This window comes from Dermacentor variabilis, chromosome 2 (genome assembly GCF_050947875.1).
Source record: "Dermacentor variabilis isolate Ectoservices chromosome 2, ASM5094787v1, whole genome shotgun sequence".
Taxonomy (NCBI): Eukaryota; Metazoa; Arthropoda; class Arachnida; order Ixodida; family Ixodidae; genus Dermacentor; species Dermacentor variabilis.
The window spans coordinates 91,438,611-91,445,407 of NC_134569.1; the positions used below are offsets into that span (position 1 = coordinate 91,438,611).

General features: G+C 48.2%; 1 long non-coding RNA gene across 1 annotated transcript in view; it reads left to right on the top strand.

Moving 5' to 3' along the window:
* LOC142570900 (uncharacterized) overlaps positions 1–4,713 on the top strand; it is a 40,960-nt gene extending 36,247 nt beyond the window's left edge. The window contains exon 3 of the long non-coding RNA XR_012825711.1: positions 4,645–4,713. This is a non-coding gene — a long non-coding RNA (uncharacterized LOC142570900). The remainder of the gene's footprint in view (positions 1–4,644) is intronic.
* Positions 4,714–6,797: the final 2,084 nt, after the last annotated feature.

Here is a 6,797-nt window from a genome sequence, read left to right on the forward strand (position 1 = left end):
GATGAGATTCTAGAGCACATTCTGCGTCACTGCCTATCCTTTGACACTCAACGACGTACTCTACAAGCTAAACTCAACCTGTTAGATAATAGATCCCTCTCGGAAGAAAAGATCCTTGGACCATGGCTATGCATTCTTGCATGAAAAAGGCCACAAAAGCCCTTTTGTAATCCGTGAAAGACACTGGATTGCACGAACGCTTGTGACAGCGGAGATTCTTCTGCGACTGAATCTGTGAATGACTGACTATATTGTTTTTCTTTTCTGTCCTTATCTATACTTCCGCTTTCCTCGTCCCCATGTGTAGGGTAGCCAATTGGGCACGGCCTTGGTTAACCTCTCTGCTTTTCTTTCTTCGTTTAATTTTATCTATCCGTCCGTCCGTCCGTCCGTCCGTCCGTCCGTCCGTCCGTCCGTCCGTCCGTCCGTCCGTCCGTCCGTCCGTCCGTCCGTCTGTCTGTCTGTCTGTCTGTCTGTCTGTCTGTCTGTCTGTCTGTCTGTCTGTCTGTCTGTCTGTCTGTCTTACGCCGCCCCCCATTGCCGTCAAGTTGTCTAACAGCTTGGGTCACTACGTTCGTGCTCGTGGGTGTGATGCCGTCGTGGTCGTTGCATCGTCGTCATTCCAGCTTTGCCATGCGACTTTCGTCATGCCGCCGTCGTCACACGGTCGTCGCCCTAGAGTCGTCACGCACTCGTTGCCATACTGTCATCGTAATGCCATCGTGGTCGTTTCATTGTCGTCATTGCATCTTCGTCATCGACTCTCGTTTTGCCGTCGTCGTCACAGCTCTTACGCCAACCCTGTGACCAAAGGTGCCTGTTAACTTGGGCCACTAAGTTTACGCGATCGGGGTCGTGATGCCGTCGCGGTCGCTGCGTCGCCATCGTTCCAGTTTTGTCATCCCACTATCACCATGCCGCCGTCGTCACACCATCGTCATCATCACGCAGTTGTGCATTCGTTGCCATACCGTCGTCGTGGTGCCGTCGAAGTCGTTCCATCGTGGTCACTCCAGCATCGTCGCCCGACTCTGTTCGTGCCATCGTTGCCACGCCATCGTCTTCACGCAGTCTTTGTGATACAGTCGTGGACATGCCACCGTCTTCGTGCAGTCGTCGGGGTGCTCTTGTGATCCTTCCATTGTGTTCATCCTAACTTCGTCATCCCACTCTTGTCGTGCTGCAGTCGTCACGCCATCGTCGTCAAACAGTCGTCATTGTGCCATTGTCGTCGTGCCGTCGCCGTAATGCTGTCGTTTTACCATCGTCATCTATTTAGAAAGCTCACCGCACGGTCGTCATATGGACTTTCTCAGGTGGCTGCTATTGACGTACAGTTAGCTCCATCTGCATGGGCGGCTTCGCTTATTCTTTAATTTGATGCGTGATAGCTGGGAGACCCTGTAGGTCCTAACAAAGCCCAACGTGTCATTTTTGCCTAATCTTTGGCGTACCTCAAGATTATTATTTAAGTGCGTGGAACTGCGTAGTACGCTGCAGCTGCAGCGGGTTTCCAGTTGTGGATAGTCTAACAATCCAATTATTAAATAAGTGATTATATATATATAGGAAACATATATGATGGTTCCTTACCAAGAAATTCTGACGCTATTGGTAGTTTTTGAGCACTGCAAGACTGGAAATTTATTGCGCGATTCGCGAACCACTCTCCAAGTTGTGCCCTCAAAAGTCCATTCCACAAATAACGTACAGGGCCACCGAACACTCAGAAACACGAGGCAATAACCGCGTCAGCAGCAATGATTACACATCGTCTCGGTGTTTGAGGCGGCGAACGTCTGCGTTGAGTTTCACCCTGTGCGCACGAAAATGTACGCGCTCAAAAACAAGCAAACGAGGCAGGGGATGGGGAGGGTACGTAGTCAGCTGCAGACGCATTATAGCGGGTACTAGGTACGCATCTTATACGCCAAGTATCGCGTACAACAAAAAAAAAAAAAAAAAAAGAAAGAAGAAAATAAACAGACGAAATCCGCGCGTCAGCTGATATGCGTGCGAAAGAACTTCCGCATTGGATCGCCTGCGCGAGTTTTGATACCTTCCCTGATCTCTTCTCGGTAAGGAAGGAAGGAAACTACGGAAAAAGAAAGAAACTGAATGAAGAAAAAAGAAAAAAAAAAGGAGTCGGCGCGAAAGAGTCTCCCATCAATCAGGTTCACACACAAAGCCGCATAGTGAGGGAGGAGACGTGTACACAGTCGGAGGGAGAAGAAAAAAAAAAGAACAGAGAACAAACGCGCACAAGAACAAGAAGGAGGAAATCGTTCCCTGTTTGTCGTTGGTGCGGACGCGGAGCGTGCAGCGTTTTTAGGAAGGAAAAGATGCAGTTCGTCCAGAATGAGTCAAGATAATCTCCCGCAGGTTGCTTCTATTTAAGAACGCGATTTTTTTCTCATTTTTTTCTTTTCTTTTTTCTCGATTGCACCGTGGGGGCCTGGGCACATGCGTGGACGCCACACGCAAGGACAAACGAACGAACGAACGAGAGAGAGAGAGAGAGAGAGAGAGAGAGAGAGAGAGAGAGAGAGAGGGTCAGACCAGAAAGCGCCCAGTATTCATGACGGACTCTATAGCAGTGAGAAAAATAGAACAGTGTGTTTTTTTTATACTATTTCGGAATAAAAATAGGCAAATGTGGAACATGTAGTCGCCTGATTAGGATTAGTAATCTCCTGTACTATTCAGTACACACAACATATGGCTGTTCGGTTCTCTTCTGTTCTTAATCCGAGCACACCAAGGATGGGCGAGCTAACGGCCGTGGCGGCCGCGTATCGATAGGAGGCGAAATGCAAAGCCGCCCGTGCATTGGGGGCACGTTAAAATGATCCCCTGGTGGTCTGCGCTTCTGCGCTCGCCGTGGCTTCAGAACGAACCTAACCTGGCGAGAAGTGACCTGGTGAGCTTCGGCGTATCTCGCGAGAGTTGCAGGCGGCATGCAACGAGCGTTTCGTCGCCGACTATCGCGCGGCTCCTCGCGCGATAGGAAATTTCTCGGCGGGAACTCGCCATTACGGAGGCGTAAACGAACATTAAAAGACACAGACACACGGGCGCTGAGGAGAAAGAGGAGAAATGAAAAGAATAAAGTTGGGGCGTTCAAAGAGAGAGAGAGAGAGCGAAGAGAGAGAGAGAGAGAGAGCTCTATTGAAAGCTGAGAATTCTGCCGGCGTGTCTAAACGTGCTACTCTGTATGGGAGAACGGATGATGAATTTATAGGCCTAAGAGATAGAAGGCGGAATAATAATGATAAAGAAAGGCAAGATGTGAAAAATATGGACTGGGTATTTGCATGTGTTGTCTGTGTTGCATTCAAAACGAAGTCTATGCGAAAAGGAAACTTGGACAGTCTGATGTGTATATACAATATTTTCTAAAGATTGCCACGATAATAATAATATCATGAAGATGAGCAAACAACAAGCTTAAAGCCCGCAGCTGTGTCAAGGGATTGCAGATAAAGAAAAAACAACCTTAGAATATCGAATCCTGATTTTTTTTTTTTTTTGCATTTCCGGACGAAGTGAAATATAAGCTTTCGCGCGCAGTCTGTGAGGTAAGAAAACGGCGCACTTACATTGTTTGATACATGCAACGTCACTCACAACTGAACGGCAGGTCAGTTTATGAGCTCGCAAAGGAGAAACAATTTTTTTTTTCTTTTGATCAACTGCACCATGACAACCACAGTGATGAAACAAGAGAACAGCACTACCCCACGTGCGTTAGACTGCTATGTTTGTCAAAGGAGCCAAGTAAAAATACTGCAGCGCTGTGTATCGGTTTAAAGAGGTGCAACAAGGTTGAGACTGTTCCCCCCCCCCCAAAAAAAAAAAAACATAAAGGAGGATGGATTGTCTAACTCGGCACAAGTTAACTGGCTCTCCGGCAGGAGAACCGTTCGAAGTAGCCTCCGCTTGCGTTGGTCTTGATCCTCCGCGTGAAACTCCAATCAGCATTGTTATTCCTATGCGTATCCCAGCAGAAACAAATATTCGGTAACTTCTAATGGTGAATTCTGAAATCGAATACGAATCGAAAATTTGGAGGGCGCTTAAGCTTCGCGTCTAAGAGTGCAGCGTGATAACATTAAAAGATCGCTCACTGCTTCTCAGGCTTCCCGGCAGCTGCAGCTTGTGTAACCATAATGTTTACCGGGAAACGCTGGCGGCGAACGCTATATGCACGAATGCGAGCTGTCTGCTAGAAGCGCGGCTAGGCCACCCTAACGCGGCGCGGCCTCTTGAGCGGGCTGCACTGGCTGCAATATATAGCCAGGGCCACATGCCCAATGGCACTGGCTATGTGCGTCTCTCTTGAAATGCACCATCCTATATGACCCCCTGTAACTGACGCTGCGATGAACACTTAATTGCGTGTGCAACAGTGCAAACTGTGAACGTCTTTCTTCCTTCTCCCCTTTCAATCCCCTGTCCCCCTTCCACAGTGCAGGATAGCCTAACATGGCTCAGCCTGGTTAACCCCGCATGTCTTTCCCTTATGTCTTTCCCTTATGACCTCTCTCTCTCTCTCTCTCTCTCTCTCTCTCTCTCTCTCTCTCTCTCTCTCTCTCTCTCTCTCTCTCTCTCTCTCTCTCTCTCTCTCTCTCTCTCAATTCGCAGAGTGCATCTCTAGAGCGTTGTGGGAGCAACCCGAGCAGAGCGGGATGGCACTCGAGCGGACCCTTGCACTATTATAAGGTTAGCTTTTCTTTTTTCTTTTTTTGCCATAAATCAATCATATTACGTATGCTGAAATTAATACTGCTACTTCAGCCGACTGACAGAAGCGGTTCGTGTTTATTCGAAAGCAAGATGCCAGCGCGTAGATATATTGGCATGGAGGAAGACAAACAAAACGTTAGGAAGGAAGGAGCATCGCGCAGCGCGGCTGAAGCCAAGCGTGTCGGCCCAACACGTGGGCGTCGCAAATGGTCGAGGCCCCTATTCCAGGGCCCCGCCGGCCCTTGCCATCTTCTCTGGCCTTTGGACCAGCCTAAGCTAGTCTTCGAGAGCCAGGCTGGACAGCACTGCCTCCCATTTGTTCGTTTGTATTGTTCATGTTGCGGTGCTCTTCATTGTGTAATGCACTGTAGTACACTACCACGTGATGTGGAACAGAGTCGGTGTGGCGCCACGCAACGGGCATATGTCACTGTATGCTGTGGGGTAGAATACATGCAGCCTGTGTAAGTTTGTGTGTGTATTTGTCTGGAGTCTTCGTAGCACTACAGACTCAATAGTTGTAAGATTCTCATGTGGTGGTGTATACCTTCTTCTATTCTCCCTGTAGTATGTCAGAATTGTTGTGTAATTGGGGTCTGTGGCTGTTGAGTCCTCCACTGCAGCGTCCGTGGCGGCTCGGTGATCTGCGAAACCTTGAGCTGCCTCGTCCGCAAATAGGTACCCATGCCCTTGGGCCCCGATTATAGTTTGGGTGTACCCAATTGGGGTCTTTATTAGCTTTGGTCAGAATTCGGTATGCCTTCACACCTGTTCTACCCCTTTGGTAATTTCTACATGCCGTCTGTGAGTCCGTAATTATTGGATTCATGTTCTTCGGTATAGCGGGAATACTGTGTACCACTCTCTGATTAGCCAAGAGAGTGCCTTGATTCTTTTATGTGCCTGCACTTACTTGTTCGCCGAGGCCGATTCTGCGGAGAACTTCTCTGCCTGTTGGTGTTTGTAGCAGGCGAAGGTTCCTTTGTGTAGTCAGTTGTTCTTCAGCCAACTCTTCAAACGTGTTGTGAAGGCCAAGCGTTACTACCTTCTCATTTGAAGCGCTTCGTGGTAGTCGTAGAGCTTCCTTACACGTCATCCTGATCATTTCGTGCGCTTTTTGTTCTCCCCCCTATTCATGTTGTAGTTGGGTAGGGAGTATGTTATTCTGCTGATGATCAAGCTCTTTACCGAACGGAGCTCTTTCATTCCTCTGCGATTGTTCGTTACTCGGACTATCACGCCAACAATTAGCTGAGCTGTTCTTTTAATCATGCTTAGTGTGTAGAGGCATCGTTGATGGGATTATGGCCACATTCCCAAGACTAGAATGGTGGATTTCTCTGGAATGATATTTCCGTCTGTATTGACTTCAAGTCGAAGGCTCGGGTTCGTCCTTTGCCTTTTCACTCGTGTGGAGCGTTTTTGTGTTTACCGAAAGAGGCCAGATACCAGATACATGTTACATAAAACTTGGTTGAACTCGGCAAGAGTGCTTCGCATTAAAGTTACCAGCAAGGCACGTATAACGATGTTGTTCAATATGAGCGGAGCCAAAACGGCGAGCGAAAACATTGTGAAACCGCATACATGCGCTTTGCCACAAGTTACAAAGCTCACAGTCGGCCTTGTTTGCTGCACCAAAAGGGTATATACATGTACACAAGGCAGGTGTTCTTGCATAAGCGATAGAAGTAATACAAAGATGACAAGACATGTCCCTACATCGATATCATATATATTGCAGGTAATTCTTCGTATTCGTAAACAAGATTGGTACGTCTTGTATAAGCAACGAGGAGCTTATTATATATGTCGGTATAGCGTCAATGTATTGCGACATCGTTACGTGCGACAATGCGCTGCAGTATGTATTACAACGAAGCTGTATACCCCTACCGTCCAAGGAAATTTTCGTGTCGTTAGCGTGGTAAGCGAAAAACTCCCCATACGTGGGCCGATCCCGAAGATAGTGCAATGCCGCGCCGACCCGCGGCGGAGGTGCAGTTCGCCATTAAGGGGCCCACATACACAGCTTCGCTGGTCATCCTTCT